The sequence below is a fragment of the Panulirus ornatus genome, chromosome 16, assembly GCF_036320965.1.
Source record: "Panulirus ornatus isolate Po-2019 chromosome 16, ASM3632096v1, whole genome shotgun sequence".
NCBI lineage: Eukaryota > Metazoa > Arthropoda > Malacostraca > Decapoda > Palinuridae > Panulirus > Panulirus ornatus.
In genome coordinates, this window is record NC_092239.1 from 4,897,285 (window position 1) to 4,914,891 (window position 17,607).

The 17,607-nt window shown below is 44.0% G+C and overlaps 1 protein-coding gene across 2 annotated transcripts in view; it reads left to right on the forward strand.

Annotated features, from left to right (window-relative positions):
* Window positions 1–6,717: 6,717 nt before the first annotated feature.
* Window positions 6,718–17,607, forward strand: part of Hil (peptidase hillarin) — an 81,792-nt gene continuing 70,902 nt past the window's right edge. Inside the window, exon 1 of one of the 2 annotated variants that reach the window (XM_071671120.1) lies at window positions 6,718–6,894. The gene's annotated coding sequence lies outside the window, so the exon portion shown is untranslated. The remainder of the gene's footprint in view (window positions 6,895–17,607) is intronic. The other variant, XM_071671121.1, reaches the window with a different exon arrangement.

Sequence of the window (17,607 nt, forward strand, 5' to 3'; positions counted from 1 at the left end):
TTCAGGCCCCGATCACACAAAATCTTTTTCACTCCATCTTTCCACCTCCAATTTGGTCTCCCTCTTCTCCTCGTTCCCTCCACCTCCGACACATATATCCTCTTGGTCAATCTTTCCTCACTCATTCTCTCCATGTGCCCAAACCATTTCAAAACACCCTCTTCTGCTCTCTCAACCACGCTCTTTTTATTTCCACACATCTCTCTTACCCTTACGTTACTTACTCGATCAAACCACCTCACACCACACATTGTCCTCAAACATCTCATTTCCAGCACATCCATCCTCCTGCGCACAACTCTATCCATAGCCCACGCCTCGCAACCATACAACATTGTTGGAACCACTATTCCTTCAAACATACCCATTTTTGCTTTCCGAGATAATGTTCTCGACTTCCACACATTTTTCAAGGCTCCCAAAATTTTCGCCCCCTCCCCCACCCTATGATCCACTTCCGCTTCCATGGTTCCATCCGCTGACAGATCCACTCCCAGATATCTAAAACACTTCACTTCCTCCAGTTTTTCTCCATTCAAACTTACCTCCCAATTGACTTGACCCTCAACCCTACTGTACCTAATAACCTTGCTCTTATTCACATTTACTCTTAACTTTCTTCTTCCACACACTTTACCAAACTCAGTCACCAGCTTCTGCAGTTTCTCACATGAATCAGCCACCAGCGCTGTATCATCAGCGAACAACAACTGACTCACTTCCCAGGCTCTCTCATCCCCAACAGACTTCATACTTGCCCCTCTTTCCAGGACTCTTGCATTCACCTCCCTAACAACCCCATCCATAAACAAATTAAACAACCATGGAGACATCACACACCCCTGCCGCAAACCTACATTCACTGAGAACCAATCACTTTCCTCTCTTCCTACACGTACACATGCCTTACATCCTCGATAAAAACTTTTCACTGCTTCTAACAACTTGCCTCCCACACCATATATTCTTAATACCTTCCACAGAGCATCTCTATCAACTCTATCATATGCCTTCTCCAGATCCATAAATGCTACATACAAATCCATTTGCTTTTCTAAGTATTTCTCACATACATTCTTCAAAGCAAACACCTGATCCACACATCCTCTACCACTTCTGAAACCGCACTGCTCTTCCCCAATCTGATGCTCTGTACATGCCTTCACCCTCTCAATCAATACCCTCCCATATAATTTACCAGGAATACTCAACAAACTTATACCTCTGTAATTTGAGCACTCACTCTTATCCCCTTTGCCTTTGTACAATGGCACTATGCACGCATTCCGCCAATCCTCAGGCACCTCACCATGAGTCATACATACACTTTAGATTATATAAATCAAAGATTATTCTAAATTAAGTAGTACTCATAAGCTTTTCATGGATCAGATTGATTATTAAAGAAATAATTTGCCTTTGGGCCTGTTGAATTTTTTTTTTTTTTAACTGCCTCTGCAACATTATGTATAGTGAGTTATGAAACAACGTTCATAATATGAAACAACGTTCAATTTTGTTGTTAAGCCGAGTACCAGAATCTCTCAAAATATTGCAAGTAGAAATATAAAACCTTTAGGATACTCTGGATTTTCAGACATCAAGTTTTGATTTTGATTAGCTGTGTTTAAATTTAAGGTGACCATTCAACACTACCAGTGTTTTCATGATACAGTATGGGTGGTACACAAACAATTAAGAAGTAGCTCCTTTAGTGGCTTTTGGTTGATAATGGTGGAAATTTATGGTAACACATTTGGTAGTGTATGGAAGAAAAGTTTTTAGTTGCCAATACATAGCTGCTACTTGGAATCTGATTTTTGTTATTCAGTAACTAATTTCCTTTACATGTGGTAGAAGTGCATCAGTGCCCATGAAACATTTATATGTATCCTCACCATCTGTATTTTGTAATGAAGTGAATAACATTTTACCTAGAGCTATTATTGAATGTGAATTTTGCTTATGAATGGAGATATCAGGTGAAATCTGTATCAAGTTTTTCATACAAAATTGATTAGCATGATCTAGAATCTTAAAATTATTAGAGATGTATTGGCATTCACGGAATTATGTTCTGAAATGGTTGATTTTTAATAAACGATAGATTGTTGTATTAGTCACATCATAGAGAATTGTTGGAAAGGTATGTATTTATGTGACTTAACCCTTAAACCTCCTTACCCTCATACAATGACTACAGCAATAAAATGGCCAGAGATGAAGCTGTGCATTAGGTAACAGCTAAAAGTAGAAAAGAACAAAGGAAGGAACAGTAGGAAGCAAAGACTTATCTCACATTCTGTCAGTACTCTGGAGATATCTTGGGCCATGAAAAAAGTTACACCAAAATACCTGAGAGGGGAGGACCAGAGGTGAGTCACATAGGAGAAAAGATCACTAGTAGACCTTGCACTGCAAAAGTTGTGCTTTTGATCAGAAAGAAGGGAATGCAGTTCTAAGTTTTTGAAAAAGTGAGACATTAGGAGAGATTTAGAAATGGGAGATGGCATGAGTAAGAGAGCAATGGGATGAAAGTTGGGAAGGTTAGAGTGGTTTCTGTTCCTTGGGACGGGATGTATCATTGCTATGTAGTTCATCAAATTTCTCTTTTTTACTGATTTTTTGAAGGTCTATAGTCAGAGCCTAAAGAACCAGTGCATGTGAGGTCCAGATCATTAATTTGCAGGTCTTCAAGTTACTATTCATGTATGGTTGCCTGTTGGGTACATACAAGGTCCAGATCAATAATTTACAGGTCTTTAAGTTATTATATATGCATGGTTTGCCTGTTAAGTACATAAAAAGATTCTTGAAAGCACATTAAAAGGATTGCTACATTAGCATTTAGCTTCAAACCAGTAGCCTGAGCTTAGACCATGTTCCTGATGATTTTCTATTTCTTGGGTAAAGTTGTTCCAACAGTTTCATAAAATGTAAAGAATATATGAAAAAAGATGCATATTTCCTTGGTTACATCAGCAAATGCTGAATTTTCAAAAGTGTATGTATGTAATAGAACTTGTAAATACAAGTAGGTCTCTGTTATAGAGATATATTTTATTTTGTGATATTTTGTAGTATTAAGCCTATTCAGTATTTATTTTTGATACACTGATGCATAACTCTGCATTGTTTTTGAATATTTTTGTTGATTATGGAGTGACCTTTTTCACTTCATGAACTACCTTATGCACTGTTACTAGTATTTTTGTTGGATTTTGTAATGATTTTAAGTGCAGAAACCCTCTACTGTAGCACAGCATTAGAAAATAGACAAGATCAAGTAATTGTACAGTATATGCCTTGAAGTGCAGGAAGTCACTTATTTTTGGTATATGCACAGAGTATGTGATAAATGTTTACATCACTCATGTTAGTGAGGATAGTAGTTATTGCAGAACTGTGGGATCTTGATTGCTTTAAGTATTTTTATAATGGGGTGAAATACCAAAAAAGATGTCTGCAATCATTTCCTTGTTAAAGACAGTATATACAGAAGTAAGGAAGTTTTTCATTATCCTTGAGCATTATGTCCTTATGAAATACTTAGTGCTAACATATGGTTACAGTTCACAGTACAGTATGATGTAAAGGAATTGTAGCATAATGTCTATCTTAGACTGTGTAAACATGCTGCAATTTCTTTTTTTTTTTACAGATGGTAAACTTGTTTACACTCGGACATGAAAGGATGGTCTGTTAAGGGTTTGCAGTGATAGTGACCTGAGTGACCCTGGAAAAGGATTAATAAGTTCTTGCTTGTTTTGATGAAGGTTTGGACCCTTACTGGTTTGGTAGTGGTGCCAATGTCAGTTTAGGTAAAAATCCACAGTGTGAGGATGGTTAGGCAGTCATCAGATAAAGTAATGTATACTAACACTGTGAGGAAATGAAATTAAGCTGAGAGGAGTTATTTAGTTACAAAATTATATGTGCACAGTATTACCTAAGTTGTGGGAATACAACCAATGTATCTCCTGCATGTCCTAAAGTATATGCTTAGTACTGAACTCAAAATGCCAGAATTTTCTGACCTCTCCCAACAATTCATCACTCATCTTTTTTATTTCTTTAATAGTGATCAACATAACTTAAGCAAAACAAGCCCCAATCAACATCATCTTAAGGAAAAAGAATGAAAGAGAAGACTGGAAATTAACTGGGACTCTGCAAGTTTTGTAAACCTGACTCATAAAGGTAGAAAGGGTACAGGAAAGGGAAAGATTAAAGTGAATTCTACAGCTTTGCTGTTTGAGGATAAAGGGTATTATAGTTGTGAATTCTCGTGGTCAGTCTCCACAAAGTGTGGGGAAGCAATGGCCAGATGGTTGTCATGGGTCCAATCCATAGTGACGGACACTTACAGGGAAATTATGAGAGCAAGGCCAAAATAATCTCTTGTGAAGAATGACCCCATATTTGTGAGCAGTTCTACACACAAGGGCAAATGAAATCTGTGTATATATGGAACAGCAGATCACAAGAAAAATAAATATGGCATCTATACAGCACATCCAGGTTTCGGGCAGCAGGTGTTGTGTTGCTAACTGCGTGAGGTTTGAAGGACAGAATGAAAGATATGGTTATACCCAACTTGAAATGTTATTACAGTGTTTAACTGTGATGTTCTGAATCTGAATATATGGAAATGAATTGCACTAACTCTATTTTGGTGGTCACTGGCACTTGTAAGCATGGATGCTCTTGACACTTACGGATATAGGTGGTCAGGGTCATCTGTAAGTTTAACTGCTGACTGATGCATGGATGTGAGTGGTCACTAATACTAATGTTAAGGGATAGGTCTAAGTGGGATTGGGTAATTAAGTGGCACATGTTGTACATGGTTTTGGCACTTAAGGGTTCAGGTGATCTGTGTCATTTGAGTGCTGTGATTGTTTAAACTTGTAGATGTGAGCAATTACTATCACTTGTGAGCAAGGTAATCACTGACATTTATGAGATCTTGTAAGCACTGGAGATAATTATCAACTTGTGACCATAGAGGATCACTTTCAGTTGTAGATGTGAGAGATTAAACACTTTCATGGATGACCAGCTGTGAGTGTGGGTGACCAGGTGTGTGTGTAACTACCTTATTTGTATGGTACAGGGAGTGATCCCTACACTTGTGGGATCCCATTTCTTGAACTCCCACCAGTGTCACACTTTTTTTTCATTTTTGTATCTTGTCCATTACAGCTTCATTACTCAGTTTAAGCTGTTCATACAGTACTCTTATACTATAGAATTACTCCATTATACTTTTTCCAACAAATATGTTACTTGATATGTTATGGTCTGTGGCAGTTTGTTCTATCTCTTGTAAACAAAATCCTATACATCTTTTCGAAAAAGCTTCTTGCTTAATTTCATGTTGCATTCTCTGGTTGTTCTATCATTGAATCTCTCAAAGGAATGTTCATTGATGACATCAAATCGGTATAGAAACCTGAAGGTTGTGGTGAAGTCACTCCTTACTCTTCTCTCTTCCAAGTTGTGTAAATGGATGGCCTTTAATCTCTGTAACTCAGCTCTCATAATTATGGAACTATGAATGACCAGCTGTCTATGTGGATGATCAACTTACGGATGATGAGCTATGGGTGTCATGGCCACCTGTGGGTGTGGATGATCAGCTGCGTGTATGGATGATATGTGGGAGCGAGTGATCAGCTGTAGTTGTGGGTGATCGTGTTGTGCGAGTTATGAGTTGTATTCATGCATTGACGAGCTGTGGTGTGACTGATGAGCTGTCAGTGTACATGATGCGCTGTTGGTTTGGATGATGAGCTGTCGGTGTGTATGATTAGCCGTAGTGCAGATAAGCTCTAGGAGTGTGACGAGGTGTGGGTATTGATGAATCATTATGGATATGGATGATGAGGTGTGTGGGTGGTTAGCTGTAAGTGTGGATGTGAATTATGAGCTGTGGGAGTGGATGTGGATGATGAGCTGTAGGTTTAGGTGTGGATGTGGATGATGAATGTGGATTTAGGTGTGGATGTGGAAGATAATGTAGGTATAGGTGTGGATGATGAGCTGTAGGTTTGGGCGTGGATGTGGATGATGAGCTGTAGGTTTGGGCATGGATGTGGATGATGAGCCGTAGGTTTGGGCGTGGATGTGGATGATGAGCTGTAGGTTTGGGCGTGGGTGTGGATGATGACCTGAATGCGTGGAAAGTGAGCTGCGGGTGTGGATGATCAGTGGAGGAGGATCATAGGGCAGGTGACTCCCGTGATGGTTGTCCCCCGGGCCGCCTGACCCGCATCCCTTCTGAACAACATATTACTAATTTCCTACACCCACTTCTGCCGTTGCCCAGGTTATTCCAGGACTACTGAAAATGTCTTCATCTCTTGAATACCGGTGTAAATTGGAGATAAACTCCAATGAAGATTATACAGGGGTATAAACGGGAATAATGAACCATAATTCCAGATGGTGTTCAGGTTTCCGGGAGGTGCGGCGCATGCGCAGTACGGCTCACCTGTGGAAGTAGATGGGATGGGTTGTGGAAACCTCATTGATTTCTCCAACCCACTTAAGTTTACTCTAATTCTCAGTTTCGGTAAATACATTGTTATAATATGATGTTATGACTACGGACTACAATAAATCATAGTAGTATTTACAGGTCTAAAATGTTTTGCGGCTACTCTTCCTCCATACGCAGTTCCTGCATGACTTACCTGTGGGATGCGGCGCCTTAACCAACAGGTCGTGTCAGTGGTGTCTCTGGCGGTGCAGTGTTGACGTGATTGCGCGTCCTCTCGTGCCTTCGGATTACTTTTATTCCTGGACTGTGATATAGCGAGCGGTTCATGAGTGTTAGAGGTGTGGTGTGGTGAGGGAGGACCCAGCCGCGCTCGTCACCCACCCACACAGGTAAGGCGCACACTTGCCGCTAGCTACAGGTGCCATAAGTGACCCCCACACCTGACATACTATTGCTGTGGCCGTCATACATACACACAGACACACACACACACTACTCCATAACCAATACAGTCACACTAACATCCCAGCTCTTAGACTGATGGATTTGGGTTCAATTTCTGGTAGAAGAGAGGGAGTGTAGCGAAGTGTGGAGGTGTGGAGTGTGGGCGGGGCGGAAGGTAAAGAAGTCCTCCACACCAGCTGTTACTGTGGGGGTGACATGAGATGCCTGGCCTGGCCTACACCCGGCCCCACACCATCCCACGCCACACACACAACACAACACACTGGTGGGTGGGGGGGAAGAGGGGGGGGGGGGGAGCGAGGGCTGCCACTTGTTGAATGTGGGGAGCGGGCAGGGACGGTGCTCCGGGGTTGGAGGAGAGCCACTCCCGGCCTGACGGCTGCTGCTGCTCCGGCCGCTATAGGTTCTTCTGAGACTGTTGCCTCCAGTGGGCATAGGTAATCACGCTAGTAAAGTGATCTCACACACACATATACATAAGAGCCGGGGCAACACGAGTGTAAAATTCTAACCCTAACACACGTAGCGATGACACCATCTTTGGGGGCCGCCAGTGGCGTGTTGCAGGGCGTCAGTCCTTTAAGACCGTAGCTGTTCTCGGTCGATGTAAATGGCTTGCCAGTTGGACTGGATTCATGCCTGAATATGTTTGAGGACGATGCTGAGGTAATGAGAGATGGGAGGAACGACGAGGATTGCTTCAAATTACAAAGGGTCTTTGACAAGCTCAGGTAAATGCAATGTAATTAGAGTGGGACACCGGGAAAGAATGTCTCGATATGATTGTAATCTGACAGGTGACAAAGCTTCAAGAACCTGTGTGTGAGAGGGACTCTGGGGTCGACATTGAGCATGCACAACCGGTCGCTAGAACACCTCATTAGAAGAATTGTTCAGGAGATAACTAGATTGCTAAGTTATTATTCAAATTACACTTAAGAACGAAGAGAAAGATGTTCAGTAAACTGTTGACTAACGGTACGACCTAAATTTAGTCATCTCACCCAAAGAAGGAGGAAGAACTGATAAGAGATAGGCCAGAAGAGGGCGTGGGCAAAGTCAGGCGCCTGAAATCGAGAGAGCTTAAGTTACAGGAGGAGGTCCGATGTTCTAAAGTTGCCCACTGTGGAAAACAATTGAGAAAACATTACAGAGGAGATGTACGGGAATGCTTCTACAGCAACAGATTTGTGGGTGAGTGGAAAAAAAAGGGTAAATAATAAAACTGGGAAAACAGACCGGGTACTAGATCGTAAGAGGCTGTATGATAAAGTTCAAGAGATCGTGGGGCCTCATGAATGTAGAACTCCCTTTCCCTGTTGTACAAATAGTTACTCATTATATATATATACATATATATATATATATATATATATATATATATATATATATATATATATATATATATATATATATATATATATATATCACTAGTAATCGAATAGTCATTTCTCTATTATGGGCTCCATAATATAGTGATTTGCGTCTCCAGTTTCCACACAAGTGGTAAAGGTTCGAATCCTGCTACCAGGAGGCATTGTGTGTGTGTGTGTGTGTGTGTGTGTGTGTGTGTGTGTGTGTGTGTGTGTGTGTGTGTACGGACGGAAGGCAAGTGGAGTTAGCCGAGTTTAAAATACTATGATAACATGATGTTCTCATGGATTTCAGTCGCGATTCCTCACACAGGAATGATAGTACTGGTCAGTTGGACAGTGTACTCAACACACAAATGTACTTTCATTCATTGCCGGACACATATATACATATTCTTTTTTTCCCGGTTGGTCGTTATAGTACGCTTCATTATCACATGTCTGTACATCTTGTTAATGCTTAAGAGTTTTTAATGTTGGTACGGTGGTAGAGAGGATGCTGTGGTGGGGGGATTGGTGCTGTATTTTGCCCTTGGTCTGCCTATAGCCACGGACGTAGATGTGTCCTTGCTGCTGGTTCTCATGTTCTGGGTAATGGAGTTACCCATCTATCGACCAGCCCCGAGAGGGGAGGATGAACGCCTACGTTGGGTTAGGCTGACTACCGTGTCATGTGCCCTGGGTACTGTACCGTGTGGTCTGGCTACTGTGTCATGTGTCCTGGCTACTGCATTTTGTGGTGTGGCCTTCGTGTCCTGGCCAGCGTGCCATGTGTCCTGGCTCCTTGAAATGGGTCATGTAATCGATGTCATGTGTCCTGGCTGCGTATTATGGCCCAGCTCCAGTGTCATGTATCCTTGCTACTGAAATATATAGATGTATATCCCCTTGCTAGCCTGGGAGGGGCTTTTGGTATTAGTCAGCAGGGGGTGGGGAAAAAAAAATAGTTCACAGCGCTACCGTTATTCCCATGTTTTAGTACGCGCGCGCGTCAGCAGTGACCTACGTCTTAAAATTTTGCGCCGCTTGCAACTTTACGACCCGGTGATGATGACCGGTGGTGTCGACGCTTGGTAGCTGTTATCGCTGCAGTGTCAAGGCATATGCGTGGTGGTTAACGTCAACGCACGTATTTGAATTTCAAGAATGACTAAGACGACCGTGTGTGTGTGTGTGTGTGTGTGTGTGTATGTGTGTGTGTGGAGTTCTCTCGTTCGCGACATCAGTCGGACCGACTTGTTCCGGAGCTTGGGGTAGCTAGCTAGGGGTCCGTCTTTGTTTTTAAAGTTTGTGTATTTCTTTTTTCAAATCTTCCTTCATGGATCTTAATTGGAGTTATTCATCTTTCCATCGTCTTCGTTCGTACGCCATGATCCCCTGAGGACGATGACTATAGCCTTCGTACTCGAGAGGCGAAATCGTTGGACTTGAGGGATCGTTATCTTTCTTCAAGGTGTTCAATGATCAGCCTGAAGGATAGGTCATCTCATGCAAGGGAGTTAGTAAGTCGATCTGAAGGCGTTTGATTGGGGGCGACCTTTCGTCTGTCACTTGTCACGTTGGTGTAGGGTGAGCAGTTGTGATACTGTCTTAAGGGGTTTGTATTCCGTGCGGGAGACAGGATCAAGGTTACAGCTGTCTGGTCTAGCTTCGAGACGTTGGCTCGCCATATGCTCTCTGGACAAAATGTGTAACTTTTATGTGTTTTTTTTCTCGCCCCCTTCCATGACATCATACTTCTAGTCTTGCCTGTGGCCTCTAGGCTATATCATGCGGCTATGGCAGTGTCACGTAGCGACTGTCAGGTCGTTGCATTGATGACTGAGTCATCAGCTCGGCGCGAGAGGAGGGATGGAGCCTGATGATTGGCAGATCATCTGCCGTTAGAGTGTGTAATTTATAGAGGCAATTTTGTCCAGGTGGTGGAGCACCCGGCAACCCGTGACGGCGGTACCGAGGGGCTGCTTCGGCGAGTCGATAGCCAAACGAGCTGGCCACATTGACTAGGACCACCACACGTATCACAAGGAGGTGGAGGCGGGTGGAGAGAGAGAGAGAGAGAGAGAGAGAGAGAGAGAGAGAGAGAGAGAGAGAGAGAGAGAGAGAGAGAGATCATAGGAGAGGGGGGGGGGCTGCTTTGTACGTTAGAACATCAGACGCACAGCTAACTTGATCACAGTTGTGTGGTGGGTGAGGAGGTAAGAACGAAAGATTAGGTTACAAGAAATAAAGTGTGGAGGAACATTGGGTAGCACTAGAATGGGAAGATGTATGGATAGTGTCTGTTGAGAGATGAGTAATGGGCCGCTGGATTTAAGGCTGGCGGGGTTGGGACGAGGGAGTAAATGAGGCCCTTCTACAGGTGTTCAGATGACAGCCCCTGTGGCTACATTATTTTTTTCCCCTTTGGTTAGTCCTAAGTCCTAAGGAGGAATGTGTTATGATTGGCATATGTCATTACTCCATGTGTGATAGGGAGAAAGTCTATTGATGTCGATGATGGTATTTAGAACTCTGTGTTTTTTTCATACTGTTGCGCTACGTGTCGAGCATTTCAGTTCCTGGACTAGTGGAAAACTGGGCGGTGTTCTGCATGTAACACTGTCCTCACCTTTCAGTATAACCGGTTTTTAAACTGGTAGATTCTGAGGCATTTTCATATAAAAGCTGGAGCTCCTCAGTTTTGGATTATCCTTGTCGCCTGTACCAGACGGTGTTTAAGTCATAGCCTTTAGAATGTCTCAAGACACTTCACGCATTTCCCTGAACATGAGACACAAGTATGTTATTATTTGTGTTTATTACATTCAAAGTTATATTTGTGCAATACATTTAAAAACCGGTAGATGTGTTTAATATTCCTGCAAGAAGAGGACGTGACACAAACCAGTTGCATGAACCACAGGTCATGACTCATACACGCCGTCGGTGTCAGACGGTGTACACGCCTATAGCTACTAGCCACCTGAAGAGGGTGTCTTGCCCCTCAAAGCCCACTTACGCCCCTACACTGTCAGCATTCACAATATCATCACCTCCTCCTATCCATCCACTCAGCTTTATGTGTCATGTGTTAGAGGTGGGGAGTACCTCAATATAGATATACTGTTAAGACTCTATGCGACAATATAACAATGCTTGCATACATGGATGAGAATAATCCTTGGGTGATGAAAGACTCAAGCCATATCAGCTAATATCTTGTCATGTTGGGAGCCGTTCAACGCGGATCGGTCAATTATCCCAACAGATGAGGAATGGCCTAAACTTCACCTGGTGAGGCTGCTGCTGCTGCTGCTGCTGACCCGTTCACTCTTGCCAGCATCTTGCTTAGTCACGCCAAAACCTGTTAACTGGAAGAAAAAAAACGAAAATGCGGCGAAAACCTTCGAGCAGGACATTAAAAAAAAAACCCTCCTCTCTCCCAGCACCTTATCAACTAGATTGGTCACAAAGTACAGCACCCTTGAAACAAATTCTAGAAAAAAATAAAAAATTGCTGAAAACGTTAATGTTTACGAAATAGAGCGAGGCTGTGGAACTCAGCTTGACAACGGAACCCAGCGTCGGTCATCACAAGGATGTTAACGATGGATCTAGGACAGCAGTGCATTGTTTGGAGTTCCTACCTTTTTTTTTAGTTATTCTAATTTCAACCAAGTTTGATGATTCCACTCCTTAGGAATCTTAGTTTTAGTAGCCCTGTAAATTTGGAAATTCTCTCCCTTATGTTGACCAACATGGCGTGGGGCATCGTTTGCTCCACTTATGGTCGTTTCGAATGTAAAGAAAATAGGGCGAGGAATAAAGGAGTGAAGAAATTGATCAGAGCTCTTCAGGTGTATGTATACCTGACTCTTATATTCAGAAAAGTTATAAGAAGGGGGAAGAGCAAAAGGAAGAGAATTCCACAGCTGAAAGAAGGTACTTTCAGATTTTGGATTTAATGGAAACCTACTGGAGAAATGTTGGTAAGCCAGGTATCATAACGAAATAATAATGATAATAATAATAATAATAATAATAATAATAATTGAACATACCAAAAATTTGTATGATTTTCCTTAGACACTTCTTTCAGATTTCTGTATCTTGCAATCACATTGCAGCCACATTTATTTTTTTTTTACTTTTTCAAAACCGGAATGGAATTCATGTCGGAATGAATGACATTTCCGAGGCAAAATTTTTATGCATCACCTTTTTGTTCATGTAATGATGGGATTACATTTTCAAAACCAGTTTGTATTTCTATTCATTTGCTTTCTAAATAAGGACAGAAGCTAGCGTATCTTTTTTTTTTTTTATCAATTATTCATTGAGTATTTTCAGGTACTTGGAGGACTGACCTGTCCAGGGTTAGTTTCAACGAAAGGTCCACGATGTCCAGCGATTAATTCTGTGTTGATGAATAGAATCTTCAAGATCACATTGATATACTGAGTGTATATGGTCTTTGAATACTCCGTAACATATGAACGTGTTAAGAATTATTTGGTAGATGGATGGCCAGTGAGAGCACACCTTTCACCATCAGAATTATCTTGAGCACCGGGAGAAGGTGTTCAAGGATATTCGATTAGTGTTTCTAAATAATCTAACGTTGACGGCTTATATGGTCCTGGCAGTCAAAAAGCCCCACAAAAATCCCACATCACCATTCAACAAGTCTGTAGTTATATTAACGTATAATCAAGATTTTAACATAGAGTAATAGCTAAAATTTTGAGTGATTTGATGATATTTGTTCTGCCTTATTACTCAAAAGTGTAGAAATAAAAAGACAATATTACACCCTTATTATAAACAGGTGAGGGTGGACAGTAGAGAGGTCTAACACATAATGGTTGATAAGGCTATGCAGTGGATGAGAAAAAGGTGTGTCTAAACCCATAAGATTAATGGAATAAGAGTAGGTAAATTAATGACATGGGGTTGGTAAAAATGCCTGGGTGGCGGCAGAGAGGGGATGATTACGATGTGTCTACAATCTGGTCGTGGGTGACGAGGAAACTTGGGACGAACGGACGGCCTCAGTCGATGAAGAACTCTCCTTCGTGATTTGCAGTAAACCTTCGGAAAAGAAGAGAAACATCGGGCGAATAGAAAATAATAAAGACAAAAGCTATGGAAGGTAATAAGAATGGCTACCGGGCATCGAGTTGAACACGGCTTGGACACCACGTCAAATCAAATTTACGCGAGATCTCGTGTAGGTAACCATTAATTGAGATGAGCGAGGCTCTGTAGATTTTCGAGATTCTTGTATTTATCCTGAAAGGCAAGATGGCGTAGGTTATGTTATGTTATGTTATGTTAGGTTAGGTTAGGTTAGGTAAGTTAGGTTAGATTAGGTTAAGTTAGGTTAGGTAAGTTAGGTTAGATTAGGTTAGGTTAGGTTAGGTAAGTTAGGTTAGATTAGGTTAGGTTAGGTTAGGTTAGGTTAGGTTAGGTAAGTTAGGTTAGATTAGGTTAAGTTAGGTAAGTTAGGTTAGATTAGGTTAAGTTAGGTAAGTTAGGTTAGATTAGGTTAGGTTAGGTTAGGTAAGTTAGGTTAGATTAGGTTAAGTTAGGTAAGTTAGGTTAGATTAGGTTAGGTTAGGTTAGGTAAGTTAGGTTAGATTAGGTTAAGTTAGGTAAGTTAGGTTAGATTAGGTTAAGTTAGATTAGTTTAAGTTACGTTAGGTATATATGTGTCAGAGCGGACGTACGGTGAACGGGTTTTTGCTAATGGCGAGATATCTCGTGAAATTGATATGACCGGATGTCCAACCATGGAAAGTCGAGCCCCGGAAATCAGACGATTAACTTTGGGGATTCATAACAAAATCCAGGATAATAACTAGGCTTCTCGGAAAATTAATATCGATAGGTTACAGGAGGCGAACGACATTGACTAACCCATATATATATATATATATATATATATATATATATATATATATATATATATATATATATATATATATATATAATAACTAAACTGGTTGGCTCTACGTAACAACCTGGTCAGAGATACAGGAGTTAGTGGTATAATGATGAGACTACGGGATGATTGTCGTGGCTGATGGCCAGAGAACACGTTAAACTCTGGATGGTGGCCAGAGATCCGTTTATTAGCGATGTGTGGTTATGTCTACACTTTGGTTTATATGTAAAACTTGTTACACTACAATTGATATTCGGAGACTCATTAAACTGTTGCTGATGGATGGGGATAATCCTACGTTAAGCCGTGGTGAGTGGCCAGAAACTCGTGGAAAATGGTGGTTGAATACCATGATTCCTAATTCAACCGTGGTTGATGGCCAGAAACCTGTTGATCGGTGGTGGACGGTCAAGAATTGTCGTTAAACAGTGATTGATGACCAGAATCCATAGATCATGGTATATAATGTTTCCGGAAAAAGGAATTATGAAAGCTGTTTTGTATATGAAGATCGTCCTCTGTATTTATCACCAAAGAGTGCTATTCAGCTCTTTCCAAGCCTCTTTAACGATAATTTGCATCAGACACTTGCATTCCGATCGTCTTTAATGAGCTTGAATACCATCAATGTCACACGTTATAATCTATTTAAACATCACCTTGTCCATTCTTCCTAGCGATGATTTCCATCTTACGAGGTACACAATCGTACGTTATCATCACACCTGAAGGATGGCGAGAACTTCCTTGAGACACTTATGTTGGCCCGAGACCAAATCCAACAGCCTGGACCCAGCCTGGGCACGGGGGTGTGAAGACCCCCCCCCTCCCGAAGACCACCAGTTACGCACCAGGTAACACACACACGTGCGAATGAACTCTTAAGAGGAAATGTCAAGGTGAAAAGATTGCACGTGTGGTCTTCATTAGTCGGTTTAGATAAGATCTCCCAGCTTGAGTACACAGACCACCACCCTGGGATCAGTAAGAGTTCCTGACAAACGTACGGTGGCGTCGCGACTCACGCACGACTCGCGTGAGTGAGGGTGGGGAAGGGTAGGAGGTCTCTGGGAGCGGCAGCCACTAGTGAGGACCTCCCAGGGTCTTGAGACAGGAAGGTAGGAAAGAACGTTGCGTGAACTACGATACACACGATGCATTATATTTATTTTTGTTTACGTTTCCCTCTGGGGAGACCTGCGGGGGAGCTGTACTCTGTAGCCTGATATGGCAATGCGAGGGCCCACGTGGGTCTTGTGGCCAGGGCAATGGCCTCTTCTGTCTCTTGTTCCAGGGTTGGCGGGACCTGGGTCTCTCGAGTCTCTTAACCTTGAAGGATCAGATCAAAGACCGGGGGCCATCACACTCCCAAGAGTCGTACCTTCGTGCTCACGGGTCGTGCTGAGGGGTCGTAACGTCGTGCTCAAGGGTCGTAACGTCGTGCTCAGGGGTAGTAACGTCGTGCTGAGAGGTCGTACTGTCGTGTTCAGGGGTCGTAACGTCGTGCTCAAGGGTCGTAAAGTCGTGCTCAAGGGTCGTAACGTCGTGCTCAAGGGTCGTACCGTCGTGCTGAGGGGTCGTAACGTCGTGCTCAAGGGTCGTAACGTCGTGCTCAAGGGTCGTAACGTCGTGCTCAAGGGTCGTAACGTCATGCTCAAGAGACTGTAAATAGTATTGATATATTGATGTGGTTTCCTGAGACTCTATGTAAACCGAAGGTTTAAGGAGGACGTAATGTTTGGATGTTAAGTCAGGTGACGACACGGTTTTGCCCATGGCCCGAGTGTGTACAGCGGATGTGCACCCGAGGAACGTACATCAATAAACCAGTGTACAAAGGATTCTTTGTAAGAGGGCGGCCGATCGCGTGAAGATACAGTGCTCCTGTATCTGATAATGTCAAGGGGCGACACTTATAGGGAGTGTGTGTGTGTGTGTGTGTGTGTGTGTGTGTGTGTGTGTGTGTGTAATATGCGCCAGAGAAAAAGAGAGGAGAGTGTGAGTACAGGAGGTCAAGTGTGAGCATGAGAGGTGGAGTATGAGCATGAGGTGAAGAGTGGCTAAAAGGGCGGGCGTGGGTGGGTGGATGGGTGGGTTGGAGGTATGGTGGGTGGGTGGGTGGGTGGGTTGGAGGTATGGTGGGTTCGGGTGTCCGGGCGGGCGGGGTCTGAGATACGACTATTGATCTGGGTGGTGGTGGTGTGTCGGGACTGATGTGGTGGCGATAGCGGTGTGGCGGGGGCTGTGGTGGTGATCGTGTGGCGGGCGGGACTGTAGTGGTGGTGGTGGTGTGTCGGGACTGATGTGGTGGCGATAGCGGTGTGGCGGGGGCTGTGGTGGTGATCGTGTGGCGGGCGGGACTGTAGTGGTGGTGGTGGTGTGTCGGGACTGATGTGGTGGCGATAGCGGTGTGGCGGGGGCTGTGGTGGTGATCGTGTGGCGGGCGGGACTGTAGTGGTGGTGGTGGTGTGTCGGGACTGATGTGGTGGCGATAGCGGTGTGGCGGGGGCTGTGGTGGTGATCGTGTGGCGGGCGGGACTGTAGTGGTGGTGGTGGTGTGTCGGGACTGATGTGGTGGCGATAGCGGTGTGGCGGGGGCTGTGGTGGTGATCGTGTGGCGGGCGGGACTGTAGTGGTGGTGGTGGTGTGTCGGGACTGATGTGGTGGCGATAGCGGTGTGGCGGGGGCTGTGGTGGTGATCGTGTGGCGGGCGGGACTGTAGTGGTGGTGGTGGTGATGTGTCGCGACTTGTGGTGGTGCTGGTGGTGGTGGTGTGTCGGGACTGATGTGGTGGCGATAGCGGTGTGGCGGGGGCTGTGGTGGTGATCGTGTGGCGGGCGGGACTGTAGTGGTGGTGGTGGTGTGTCGGGACTGATGTGGTGGCGATAGCGGTGTGGCGGGGGCTGTGGTGGTGATCGTGTGGCGGGCGGGACTGTAGTGGTGGTGGTGGTGATGTGTCGCGACTGCTGTGGTGGTGGTGGTGTGTCGGGACTGATGTGGTGGCGATAGCGGTGTGGCGGGGGCTGTGGTGGTGATCGTGTGGCGGGCGGGACTGTAGTGGTGGTGGTAGTGGTGGTGGTGATGTGTCGCGACTGCTGTGGTGGTGGTGGTGATGATGTGTCGCGACTTGTGGTGGTGCTGGTGGTGGTGGTGTGTCGGGACTGATGTGGTGGCGATAGCGGTGTGGCGGGGGCTGTGGTGGTGATCGTGTGGCGGGCGGGACTGTAGTGGTGGTGGTGGTGGTGTGTCTGGGCTGTGGTAGTGGGGTGGAGTACATGAGGGGAAACGAGATAACAGGATCTGATGGTGTAGAACGGGGCCATCTGTTGGCGGAC